Raw genomic sequence first — 14,732 nt, 5'->3', positions numbered from 1 at the left:
TCACGCTCCGAGGCAGCTGAGAGACTTGCCAAATGACAGGAAGACGCTTACATTCGCAAGGTGTGATTGCCTAAGTGTTTGACTGTGTCTAATTAGCTTGCCTTTGCTGGTTGGTAGCTCCTCAGTCAGAAGCAGATTGACTCTGCAGGCTTTAAGCAAAGTGGTTTGATTGGTGTTGTTATCGTATGTTTATTTAACTCTCTCAGCAGCCTCAAAGCATGCTCGGAAGAGTATGTCCTTTTTCTTTTTCGAAAAACAAAACAAACACAATTCTGTTTGGTTATTTATATGGCGGGCCATATTAGTTGTAATAATGTGTCTATCTTCTGAGAGTCCATCAGCTTCCTTCGTCAGACTTAACCAGCTTTTAGTGGTGTTTGCTGTCTTTGAAAGCAGTTGATCTTGGGGAGGGCTGCCCGGAACATGGCTTCTGTAGAAATGCTAGCATTAATTGGCTTAAATGGAAACAAGTGGAGACCTGGTGCAGCTATCACTGAATGTCTAATGGCAGAATCTTTGAGCATGATATTTTTTTTACTTGCATGCAAAAGCACAGGAAAGAATGTCAGTGCAAATAGAATTAACTTGTACTAGGTTGTGTGTTTTTTTATCCTACCCATCTCCCATCCCAATTTATCCTCACAACAACCCTGTGAAATAGGTTAGGCCAAGATATAATAACTGGCCCAAAGTCTCCCAGGGACCTTAATGGCTAAGCAGGGCTTTGAACTCGGGTGTCCCAAGTTCAATACTCTGTTATTAGAGGTCATAATTCTTTGATTCCTATCCTGCCTGCTTTTGCTTCACATTGCTTACGATGCAGTTGAAGCTGGCCCTCTGGCCCTCTCAGGAGCCCTTTCAAATCAGAAGTAATGCTCAACAAGACATGCAGAACAAGATTACATTGCAGAAAGGGATAGTGGTGAGAGCTGACAGGTTGCAATTTCCTCAGGATCCACCTTGTAGGATCCTGCAGGGTCTCATCCTGGCATGGTCCTGTCTCATGTGTATATGAGACAGCTAGATGAACTTGTGTGGAGATATTGGACAACATTATTTTGTATAAATTGATGACACCACACCTACCTTTTCCTGGTCTTGCTGGGTTCAAACTTGACCCCCCTCACTGCTTGCCCTGAGCTCTAGGTCATTAGTTTACCCAAGGATCATGATGCTTGCACTGGAAGTCTATAACATGCTATGCATGCTAGATGCTGTTTCATCAATGCATCGGGATCTTTCCCAGTCCATAACTGACAAAGGGCAAGCTGCCCCCACCACAAGGATGTTGATCCAGTCTCATCCAACAAGCAAATATATACACACACAAACACACGTGCGTGCGAGAGAGCGCGAAAATGTGTCTGTGGTGGCATTTTACTATCCCAAGCCATTTTCCAGTGTATGCTGGGGTGGTAAATTGCCCCCAAACCAGAAATGTGTCTGTGGTGAAGTATGTTTTAAACTCTAAATATTTGAAAAGCATCATAACTGTCAAGGTAAAACATGAGGTAAAACGTTCTTTTAACTAAGATGTCCTTTGGAGTATTTTTCTAGCCTCGAATGAAATCTGTCTCTGGTGAGGTAAATGTTCCCCAATGAAATCCCATTGTTTGTGCCAGCCTACTGGAACCCAGAGTACTGAAGCCTGCTTCCGTAGGCCAGTTTTCTTTGGAAAAACCCATGGGAATATTGTATACCCCTAAAACATAGCTTATGTTCAGAGGACATAAAGATACCCCAATGGTGAAATCAATAGCTTTTGGGAATAGTTTATGCCCCATGTCATTCCCCCACCACAGAAAGAAAACAGTAGATGGTAAGAAATTTTGGGACATTATGCAAGTGACAGAAGACAACACTGTCAGAGGTGGACTATGTTGTAGGTCTACTTCTGTGTAAATTCTGCAAGGTAAAGTGTATTTGGGGAACCTTTGGGTCCCAACCTGAAACTAACTGGAGATATCTACCTTTCTAATAATTAGTACATACACCTATTTCTTTTAAGGGTGTGGTGGTAGCACAGCTTATTCATTTGATGCTATTCTGTGGGTTTCAATGGCTTTTACATTGGACACCTTGACCAGAGGTCTTTGAACTGCCCTTGGTCTTGTCTGGGGCAGCAGACCTGCTGCCACCCCAACAACTGGACCAGAATGGATTTTAAATGTTCGTCCATTCATTACATTTATACCCCACCTTTCTTCCATTGTGAAACTCAAGGTGGCCACATGTGGTTCCCAGGTGGTTTCCCCTCCAAGTACTGACCAGACCCAGCCCTGCTTAGCTTCAGCAAGGTGGCTGCCTCATGTGCCTTTGGACTATACCTGGGAATGTGTATAATCATAGAATACTGTAGCTTATCCTTTGCAGTGAAGGATTTCTCATCTGCCTGTGTGCTAAGCTCTCTGAGACCTCACTTATACCAGCGGCAAGAAGAAAAATATAACCTATCAAGTCACCAGATTAAAAATAAAACAAACTGATATTTTCTAGAGCTTTTGCTAACTGTCACTTCTCGACAATGTTACACAACTCCCCCGAACAGAGAGACTTGCTGGTGAGTGTCTGTGTACATATTGGAACCCTGGCTCTGCAAAGAAGACCCTTCTCTTCGCTACACTAATTTGCCATGTCAAATTAGTGTGATGAAACAAATTCTAATTACACTGAAAGATCACTTAGAGCATTAGCGCTGCTGCTTCGTCCTGTTCTTGTGCCACCTTTATTTGCATACTAATCCAGGCTGCCTATGTAGAGGACATCAGGAATCATCTTCTAGCATGTTTACTAACATTTGCAGAAGGAGGTGGTGGGAGGCAGCTGCTCCCAAAGGCGGGGAGGAAACAGGAAATGAGACCCCGGATGAGTAACCTACATGAAGATAGACTTTCCCCTCTCTGCATTTCCAGTCAAGGTCAGTTCAGTCTATTTGGAAAAGGTAAACTGCAGTTGCATTTTAAATATACTAGAAGCCGTGGGCCCAGAAATTGGCTGGTTGTTTCAAATCAGCCAGCAACAGCCCAATCTTAAACTGCACTATTCCACAAAATATGTATTTGGAGTAGAGTGCAATCTATCTGGCTGACACATTTAGAACTACCCCTGTTTTTTAAATATTTCCTGCCTTACATAGATTACTGAGATAATGTATGGGATGAGCTTTGAGCCATGTAAATACTAAAGCTGCAGTCCTATATGCACTTATTAGAAAGCACGCACCACTGAACACAATGAGACTTATTTCTGAGTAAACAGAGGATCGTGCTGTTGGGGCATGATCCACTCAAAATTAATTTCAATGGGAGAAATTTTTAGTGCACTCCCATATGTGTCTACTCAGAAGTAAGCCTCAGGTAAGTGCATATAGCATGGTTACCTCAAGGGGTGGGTTAGGGTACTTTTAGAAATGTGATGTTTTTAATGTAGTATTTTATTGTTTTAAATTGTTCTGGTTGTACATTGCCCAGAGTGGCTGGGTGACCAGCCAGATGGGCGATTAATAAATTTAATAAACAAACGAACAAACACTTTAAAAAAATTAACTTGGCTGGATTGTTGTCATTTTTATCAGCATAGTTATCTCTATATTGGAGAATCTACCCCCCAATACGCCCTCCAATGTATTGGTGAATTTACCCTCCTAGCAGGCACTAAGAGTAGTTTTAGGACTAGACATGTAGATAGAGAGAATCCCATTTTTTTATCCCTTTCGTCTTGCCTGAAGGAGCAGATTTCTGCAGAAAATCCATCGGCAGAATCCTGGAATGGTCCTGTTCCCTTTCCATTGCTGCTCCTTCTCAATACTGTTGACTGCTCATCTAAAAACCTTAGATATTTTTGCACATATGTGCTTCATTTGTCATCAGTCTTCTTCATGGGTTTAGTAGTCTTATGGCTGTGTAAATGTGGTATATGCTGAAATATTAGGAAGAATGGAAATGGTTTATAGAGATATGTGAGTAATCTACTCCATTGGATTTCCCCAATCCAGACCACTCAGAAACTGATGTGGACCCAGACACACTTAGTGTTTGGAAATCTGTACATTTTAGGGTTTCATTCAACAGAACAGGAAAAAGGAATCCAATTCAATGAACACATGTGAAAAGTGTGCTGTGAAAGTACATACATTTCAAAAATGCATAAAATGCTCTCTTTACTCTGTGGATGGATTCCTACAAAAATGCATACAATATGAAAAATGTGCACATTTTAGACCCCCCGCCCCATATGGATTTTCTTCCGTATGAAATGAAAATGTCTACGTTGAACTGGCATGGAATGGACGTTGAGGTGGGAAATAGAGGGACTCCACAGAATTGGACTAGATAGATTCACCCATTCCTATGCAGTGTGTGGGAGTAAAGTTGAATCCTTTCTTCCTCAGCTATAATCCTGATGAAAATCAAATGCCCCATGTTACTTTTAGCCCCAGAAAAGAAAGCTCCCATTGTTGCCAGCAGGAGCTTCTCCCCTACCCCCCGTAGTAATAGGTGTGTGTGTGATTTTCATCAGGGCTGCGACAGGAGCAGAAAGGGTTAAGTCTCCCTCCCGGTGCACTGTGGTCCCACTGAAGCCTGCTATTATTATTTTTACTGTTTTTTTTACTGCTTTTAGAGAGTGCTGACAAACTTCCTAATGATGAGTTTAGCATCACATCTAGTTTGCTCCTCAGTTACTAGCATGAACGATTTTGGATCCAACATTGTAGGCATATTTTTTTATTATATTTACATCCCACCTTTCCTTTAAGGAGATCAAGATAGCATACTGCTTCTCCCCCAGATTTTGGATCCAACATTGTAGGCATATTTTTTTTATTATATTTACATCCCACCTTTCCTTTAAGGAGATCAAGACAGCATACTGCTTCTCCCCCAGATTTTGGATCCAACATTGTAGGCATATTTTTTTATTATATTTACATCCCACCTTTCCTTTAAGGAGATCAAGATAGCATACTGCTTCTCCCCCAGATTTTGGATCCAACATTGTAGGCATATTTTTTTATTATATTTACATCCCACCTTTCCTTTAAGGAGATCAAGATAGCATACTGCTTCTCCCCCAGATTTTGGATCCAACATTGTAGGCATATTTTTTTATTATATTTACATCACACCTTTCCTTTAAGGTGATCAAGATAGCATACTGCTTCTCCCCCAGATTTTGGATCCAACGTTGTAGGCATATTTTTTTATTATATTTACATCCCACCTTTCCTTTAAGGAGATCAAGATAGCATACTGCTTCTCCCCCAGTTTTATTCCTTGCAGCAGCACTGTGAAGTGAGTTAGGCTGAGAGACAGTGACTGGCCCAAGGTCACCCAGCAAACCTCATGGTTGAGTAGGGATTTGAACCCGGGTCTGCACTGTCCTAGTCTGAGACTCTAACAACTATGTTTGATCTTCTGAGAATACAGATGGTTTGGTGTGAAAAGGTTAAATATTGCAAGAGTGCAGATTGTACATATAGGATGCCAGTTTCATTTTTGATTAATTAATTTCTCTAAATTTCCATGAGGCCAGATTTGGAAAACTGAGAGGTCATATGTGACTTCAGTGGTTGACTGTAACTGCAGCAATTATTTTAGTGTTTTGAAAGGAAGCTAGGGATTATGATCCGATACAAAAGGGAAGACTTAGCCAACCTGTGGTCAGAAAATGGCACAATGTGGAAATTCCTTAGTTTTGCATCCCACAAGCATATTTAGTATAGAGCTATAAATTAAATACCCTTCCAGGAGGTATTAACTGAGTCACCAGTTAATATCTAATGGTACTAATCTCAATAGTGGACAATGGTATTGTAGTTAATGAATGCCTCTGCCTTCCAGTCTGTCCAAATGGAAAAGAGGAAAGACAGTTTTCCAGCCTAGCATAATCTATTTTTATCTTGATTTCTCTTCATCCGCTTTAACTCACTGTACATAAGGATGGAATGAAGTACTGAAATGTAATTATTTTCTCTTCACCCTTCCCGAAACTTGAAAATGTATCTTAACTCTTTGTATTGTATTGACTCTTCATAATTTTTCTTCTTGCATGGCCCATTGTGTCAAGTCCTAATAAATAGGATTGATAAAGCAAATTTCTCAAGTGTTTATTTGTTAGGAGAGCATCCGGTGGAACCAGGCACACATGATCAGAATATTTTTCCCCAAGGGTCAAAATTCCATGACTCAGCCTATGAGGATATATAAAACTCTGATGTAAATCAACTAGGAAGTGGATTCTTAAAAAATATGGGGGGTTTCAAATTTTCCATCACAATTTTTGAACCGTAGCAGAAACTCTAATTAGGAACGTGCTTCTTGGAATAAGCCCCACTGAACACTGGTTCTTATTTCCAAGTAAATTTCGATAGGATAGTGCTGCATGAGTGACTATCAACAAAGTACGTGGCAGACCTTTTCCTACTACTCTTACTACTTGATACACCATAGCTTCAGTGCATAATGGTATTATGCGAATAGTTTTAAAAAACTGGAACTTCTAGATTGGATCATGAATCAAGCTAACTGTGCTGATGCCTGGATGGTTTGTTCTGTGAGGGATTCAGAGAAATAATATTTTATTCCATTAACAAAAACACTGAAACTCCCTGCAACAGCACGAACTGGTAATTTCGTATTACTGGAACGAGTAATACATTAAAAAAAAAAAATCAGTTCCAATAACTGTCCTTCAGAACAGGATGTTGGGGGTTAGCTTGATGTCATGGCAGACACTGGATATGGTGAGATAACTGAGTTTTTCGGTAATCAAGAGAATGTTCAATTTGATTTTCTAAGATATGGCTGTCCTTGAAATCACAGAGAGCTTTTAAAATTGTATAAACAAATAGTAAACTCAAGTCTCCAAGTGCCCGTTTTTATGTCATTAAAAGGCATGATCCATGCATATGAGGGAGATATCACCAGGGAGGGGTTTGCAGAAGTAAAAAACAAACAAACCAACGCTTGTGGAAAATAAACACTAAGGGGGGGGGGAGGGTGGAACCTCACAAACAGCCCAATAAGGTCTGACTGAGCATGTTCAGTGGGCATAGAATGTTGATTGACTATTGGTGGGGAAAAAACAAAACACTGGGAGGGAATGGGGGAATGTAATGAAGTATCCTGAATAGGGACATTTCACACTGCACATTTTGTTGCAGGTCCCACTTGTTGAGATTCTAAGAACCAAAGTTAGTGTGTATATAATTTCTACTTATTTATGGGTTTTTATATGGAACGTTACATTTAGAGAGTCCCATCTGCTAATTTTGCTGCAAATCTATTATGTAAACCAGAGTTGTTTCCTCCTTGATGCATTGGGAATTTTACTTGTGTAACTCCCATGAGTGCTAATGGCAGAGATACATATAAATGCCCCATGTCTGTGAAGAAAATAGCCTTGTGCACCTAATTAAACTGAATTAAATGGCTTGCATTTCTAATATTTACTGTGCACTGATGTTTGACAATCCACTTAAAAGCAGAAACCACAGAGCAAACAAGGAATTTAGATGGTTGATAAGGTGTGTGGAAAAAGTAAAATATTTATATAGAGTTGTTTTTCCTTAGTTCAAGGGTTACATAACTTGCTTACGCTCAATTATCTCTCTGTGGGTTAATCGTTTCTTGGTGGCTTAACACGATCTTCAGTGGAGTCATTCCTGCCACCAAAGGATGCTACCAAGTGGGTTTCAGCAACTTTGGGAAAGTCTGAACTGCTAATGTGGCATGCCTGAGGTCTTTACCCTGCATTGGCAACTTGTCCATCTGTACAGTAAATAGAACATGTGGCCATCCTGGTGGCACAGTCTCCACAAGCTGTTATTGCAAGGTTCTCCAGTGCTGTTTTGCCAAAGGCAGAGAGGTTCTTTCTTGGATTCAGAGCAATGACTACACAAGGGAGTAAGAGTAAAAAAGCTTTATTAACTATAGCATGCAGAGTATTACAGTTAAACATATGATGTTATAAAGCTAAACTATGCAAAATATCTTACTCCTCTGTTCTGCTGTCAGGAGCTCCAGATAATGACAGCGGAGAGACACCAGTCAGCTGACGCGCAGCACCTCCATGGTTCTGGTCTGCGCCAAAGCTCAACTGGGTGACGCTCTGAGGGACTTATATATTTGAAGACCCCCATGACTACGTGCTGTTTTTCACAGCCCCCTTAATCAATCACACCTGTTGATAGTCAAAACTTTCAGTCTCATGATGATTATGCATTTTTTTATTTCTACCCAAGAGATAAGTGCTAAGGTTGGTGGACCATGGCCAAATAGATCCTCCTGCATTCCAAGGTCATACCAGCCTGAACATACTCTGGAAAACTCTTCAAGAGGCTAGAAGGCTCTTAAAGAGGCCTAAGAGACTTGATTTTTAAGGTTTCACAGGAGTTTCAGGCATAAAAGAAACAGTTGTAGCATGTCACACCATCTCCTCGATATATAAAAGTCTTCTACAGCATTTCCACTACAAGTGCTGCATCATACCTGTTCTCCATGGTTATCCCACATTCCCAGTGCGACTTTGAGATGCCAAGGAACATCCTTACATGCAAGAAACATCCTTACAGAGATGATTCCAGAGTTTGGTCTGTGCATTCTGGCTGTTGTTTACATAGAAAGACCAAAGCTTCTGTGAACCTTATGGAGCACTTGCTTCCTTGTTAACCTCCTTACTTATTAAGATCTCCTCAGGGAGTCCTGCAGAGGTGTCTGCACCTGAAAGAAGTTCATTCTGCACATGTGCATTGCAGCGGCTTTCTGCCATGGCTGTACAGATATGGAACTTGCTTCCTAAAGAAGCTGGCCTGGTTACAACTTTGCGATTTTAGATGGATAGGTTAGAGCATTTTATTCTACCAAGCTTTCGGGGGAGTTTCTTGCTCAAGTTTATTTGTCAGATGTTACGTTTACATTTTTGATAAATTGGTTCACACTATAGTTGTGGGTTTTTACAGTTTTATGACTTTGCTTTATTTATTTATTTTTTAAAAATTAAAAATTGCTCTTCATCCATCTGGGCATCATTTGGAAAAAGCGATCGGCACATTTTATGGATAAATAAACAGTGCCTACATTATGTGGTTTTCACAATTATAGCACTGTTTCAATTGATTTCACCCTGCAGTAGCCCAATCAAAATAGACAAAGCAATATTATGGTTTTATCTGCAGCTCCTTTATGCAAATAAAAGAGCGCAATATTTCTTAGTGTGTTGATTTGGAATCATGCTTAATCAAAGTGGAATAAGAGAGTCAATATGCACAAAAAAGTGAGGCAAGGGGCTGCATAAAGGTTGAAGAAAGAAAAGCAGATGGGAAAAACATTGGAAAGCATTTTCTACCTTATTTATAATTGAGCCAAAACACACTCCCTCCAATGGGATCCTTCCTACTGACTGCAGTGACATCAGGGTCAGGCCCTATGCCCACCCCCCCATCTTTCCTGAAGGAATGGCTAAAACATCTGTCATATTCAATCAAGAATGCTCTATTCAATTTTTTTTTTCCCAAGGAGACTATCCTATAGAATTATCTATTGGGTATATTATTTAGTGTGAAATGCCAACAAATGGCTCAAAGAACTGTACAAAGTTATAATTGTCTATGTCATTCTATAAAATTTTCATCTAAAGGTTAGCCCAGAGCCCTTTTCTCATTCTGTTTCTTCTTGTTCTTATTTTTACTGTACCGTAACTACTTGGACTATTATGTATAAGTCCCATATTGTCAAGTCATTATTTGCCCCAATCAAGTCCTTAAAGCATCATTTGTGTATGTATGTCTATTAGCTGGATGCTGCTTCTGAATATGCAGTGTGCCATAGGAGAGGTTAAAGGTATATCTTTATATCAATTTGTTCAACATACACAGATCTATACAATTAGAAATTTTATATAGAATTTATATTGATATATTTGTTGTTGTTGTTCAGTCGTTAAGTCATGTCCGACTCTTCGTGACCCCATGGACCATAGCATGCCAGGCCTTCCTGTCCTCCGCTGTCTTCCGGAGTGTGTTCAAGTTCATATTCATTGCATCGGTGATGCTATCTAGCCATCTCATCCTCTGCCGTCCCCTTCTCCTTTTGCCTTCAATCTTTCCCAGCATCAGGGTCTTTTCCAGTGACTTTTCTCTTCGCATTAGGTGGCCAAAATATTTGAGCTTCAGCTTCAGTATCTGTCCTTCCAATGAGCAGTCAGGGTTGATTTCCTTTCGGATTGACTGATTTGACCTCCCTGCAGTCCAGGGGACTCGTAAAAGTCTTCTCCAGCACCACAGTTCGAAAGCATCATTTCTTCGGCGCTCAGCCTTCCTTATAGTCCAGCTCCCACAGCCATATGTTGCTACTGGGAAAACCATAGCTTTGATTATACAGACCTTTGTCAGCAAGGTGATGTCTCTGCTTCTTACTAAGCTGTCTAGGTTTGCCATAGCTTTCCTCCCAAGGAGCAAGTGTCTTTTAATTTCATGGCTACAGTCACCGTCTGCGGTGATCTTGGAGCCCAAGAAAATAAAATCTGTCACTGCTTCCATTTCTTCCCCTTCTATATGCCAGGAAGTGATGGGGACAGATGCCATGATCTTTGTTTTTTTAATGTTGAGTTTCAAACCAGCATTTGCACTCTCTGCTTTCACCCTCAACAAGAGGCTCTTTAGATCTTCTTCGCTTTCTGCCATTAGGGTGGTATTGTCTGCGTATCTGAGGTTGTTGATAATTCTCCTGGCAACCTTAATTCCGACCTGTGATTCATCCAACCTGGCGTTTCTGCAGTATTTACTGAACTTTTCCTTCACCTTCCACCTTGGTTTCCTCTTCTACCATCTTTGTTCCTTTCTTTTCTTCTTCCATCACCTCACATGAATTGAGATGGCTCATGACTAGGTGCACACTGAACTCACTCCAATTGATGGAGGTGAAGGCACATGAAATATATGTTTTGTGTAATATTTGAGATTTGTTTAATCATTGGGGGGAATCTAGAAATGTCAACAGAACTGAAAGATGAGCATCTTGTCAGCCACTTAGAGTGGATAATAAATAATTGAAACCAGAGTGAATTATTTGCATTAAAATTATTCCATGTATCTTTTATAGATAATGTGGTGTAGTGGTTAAACTGCTGGAGTAGGACTAAAGAGACCCAGGTTTATAACCCCACTTCCAGGTTTAAAGTAGACCCAGGTTTAAATCCACCACAAAGTGCACTTACTGGGCCTTGGTCCAGTCACTATCTCTCAGCCTAACCTACATCACAGGGTTGTTGTGAGGATAACATGGGATATGGAGTTATGGGCTACTCTGAACTCCTTAGTAGAATTTGGGGGTGGGGGAATAAAAGGTAATAAATACAAGATAGATAGTGGAGATGGATATCAGGTCTTGTGTAGGGACGTATGAGAAATTCATTTCAGTTCCTTTTTGATCAAGATTTACCCAGTCCATTTGTCCTGAACCAAACACAGATTTGAACGTAATCTGCGGTCAAAGTCTGTACATTTCCGAATTTGCAATGTGATTCCCTCCACGCAATGCATTCAATAGCATGCATACATTGAAAAATGTGTGTGAAAAAAATGCATACTTTTGAAAAATGTGCACAAAAATGCTTTAATCAATGGGAGAAGAATCCATACATCTCAAGGATGTGCACTTTTGGATACTTTTGGAAAAATATGCCCCCAACTACCCATACATTTTCATCCCAAAAACAGAAAACAAAGATCGCACTCTGATGAAGACATGAGATAGAACAAGCGTTAAGGTGGAATTCGGAAAATTTCCACCAACTCAAGTTTTGCTTGTATGCACATCCCTTGCCTGGTGCCGGTAAAAATCTGGGAGGGGGAGTTCTATGTAGTTTCCAAAGTTCTTAACTTCAGCCCATCTCTACTAGATTTATGAGATAATGGTTATGCTATAATTGGTGCCATGCTGCCACATAATGTGAAGCGCTACATACATTTAAAACTTGCAAATAGTACTTGAATTCCATATTCACACTAATAAGAGCTCATCTTCCTGGTGGCGAAAATGAGTTTCAGAATGACAGCCAAAGGCCATGTATGGGGTTTTCTCTGCCGGTCAGACCCTGCAGTCATTGGGTGGGTGAAGCCTACAGCGAATCCCTGAATCAATAGATTGGCGTGGACTATAGAAAACACTTAGACATTCTGCATGAACCACTCAGAGAGCTTCAGCTATTGGCCAGTATAGAAATAACTAAATGTATGTATGTATGTATGTATGTGTGTGTGTGTGTGTTGTGTTCTGGTAAAGCATGCCCTTATCTAATTTTATTAAAGCCAAATTAAAATAATGCTCAACAAACTAGTACCTGTAACAAACAGCAAAACTAAAAGGAATTTACAATGCAAAAAGAGTGTTGAAAGTCAGAATCGGGGGGAAGAAAACATAATTAAAGGCACAATCCTATACATGTTTAGACAGAAAAACGTTCTAAAACTCCCAGCATTCCCCAGCCAGCACTTTTTAGCTATTTCTAGCTTATTACTATTTCTAGCTTATTACTATTTCTAGTGCAATCCTAAATGGAGTTGGGGGGTGCAAAGTTGAGGATCACCTGCCACTTACGAAGCCTTGCTGGATCGCACCAGCCAGGGCAGCAGGTGTAAGTGGCAGTCTTACTTTTCCTTGTTCTGTGCCATTCTGTCTGTATTTTTAAGAAATTCTCTCCAGACAATGGAGAGGGAAATTAGTGGTGCCAACTCCAGGCTGGTATAGAAAGGGAGCTAATCCTTGGGCCTCTATAGTAAATGTAAGGGCCGGTCTGAGGCTGAAAAGGGTGCATTTCATAAGAGGAGGAATGTTTGCAAATGGTGTAAGCCAGGCCTAAATGCATGACCATATTCAACAAGACAAAACCTCCATACATACATCAAGGCAATGTTCTGCTAAAGTGTCCCCTACGGGGATTTTAAGTACACCTATTTTTTCTTCTTTTTAAAGCTGGATGGGCTAAAATTGCAGTAGCAGCAATAATGGTGGACTGGTGTATATGAAATCTAATACCACTGTGAAACCTTGTGCAGGTTTAAGTATTTGCATAGGTTATTCCAACATCCTCTATTTCATAAGAAACAGAAAGTGAAGTTTGGGAATTACAGTCACTTGATTCAGAGAGGGACACAGCTGTAACTAATAGAATCCAGTCTTTCCAGTGATAAACGTCTTTCAAAATCTGGCTTGAAAGAGCTGTGAACCTATCATTCAGGCATATGCACACAAATACAGCAGATGCTGTTGCTGATGATATTGCTGAGTTAGACGCAGAGACAATGAGAGGAGCCCATGGACACATGCCTAATCATGATTTTATATTGATCCTGGAAAATTTTTGTGCAAACCCCAGCATGCATCCATAGGTCATGGATCAAATGGAATCAGCTGACATGAATTTGGTAAGATTAATGAGTCTGGATGCAAATTAATGGAGCCCAGTTGAATAAACAGCTTGTTCTCTGTAGTATTCCATTTCAGCATGATACTAGAGGGGAGGGGACTCACACTCAGACTTGATTATCAACTTTAAGGGTTTCCAAATATGTGCTATCTTTTTTGAGATAAATTAAGAAGTGAGTTTGGTATTGTTTATTATCCAGTTTTATCATGTACTCATGTCAGCCCAGGTCTGATTGCTGTGCAAAGTTCAGCGTTAATAAGACAAGCAATTGCACAATTATTGATGGAAACCTAACCTGGTCACTTATTTGAGCTGGACGTAGATAATGCTAGAAAGAAATAATTTGTAATATGACAAGTTTCCCACACCGTTTGTGGTAAAAGATTACACAAGCCTATCTTAATTGCTTATCAATACAATTTCATTTCAACATAAATCATACTTCAAAAAACCTCTTTAAGAAAGTAACACTCCAATGCCCTATTGTGAAATCACAGCCCACCCTGTCTGTTAATTATACTACGTGGTTGCCAACACAGTGACTTAGCAAGGGCATCATAAAATCCTAGTTTATGTTCCACTGTAAGGCGAGACATGATAGAGGTTTACAGAATTATGCATGGTGTGGAGAATGTGGATAGGGAGACATTTTTCTCCCTCTCTTATAATACTAGAACCCGGGGTCATCCCATGAAGCTGATTGGTGGGAGATTCAGGACAGATAAAAGGACGTAGTTCTTCACACAGTGCATAGTTAAACTATGGTTCTCTACCAGAACATGTAATTTGGATGGCTTTAAGGGGGGTTAGACAAATTTCTGGAGGATAAGGCTATCAATGCCTACTAGTCCTGATAGCTATGTGCTGTGTCCAGTATCAGAGGCAGTATGCCTATGTACACCGGTTGCTGGGGAACATGGGTCAAGTCCTGCTTGTGGGTTTCCTGTAGGCAACTGGTTGGCCACTGTGTGAACAGAATGCTAGACTAAATGGACCCTTGGTCTGGTCCAGCATGACTTTCTTATGTTCTTATGTTCACTGTAGGTTCATTAACTAATCCATGTTCCACAGATAACATCAAGCTTTACTGAATTGTGGATTCCTCCCTTTCCTACTATCCAGTACAGAATATAAAATGGGGCATCTGGCTCCTACTCAGTTTTGTTTATACATCCTTAAATCCTTAGACCTCCTTGCATATTATCTGTGGGTTGAATCCAGTTGTATTCTTCTGTGCGTGGACTCTCCAGAACAGCTTCAAAGGTGGCAGCTGAGGATGGGCAAACGAGCCATGTTTGAGCTTGCCA

This window comes from Heloderma suspectum, chromosome 4 (genome assembly GCF_057233095.1).
Source record: "Heloderma suspectum isolate Gila_16-S chromosome 4, 16-S_ref, whole genome shotgun sequence".
Taxonomy (NCBI): domain Eukaryota; kingdom Metazoa; phylum Chordata; class Lepidosauria; order Squamata; family Helodermatidae; genus Heloderma; species Heloderma suspectum.
Note: the sequence above shows the minus strand (reverse complement) of the source record.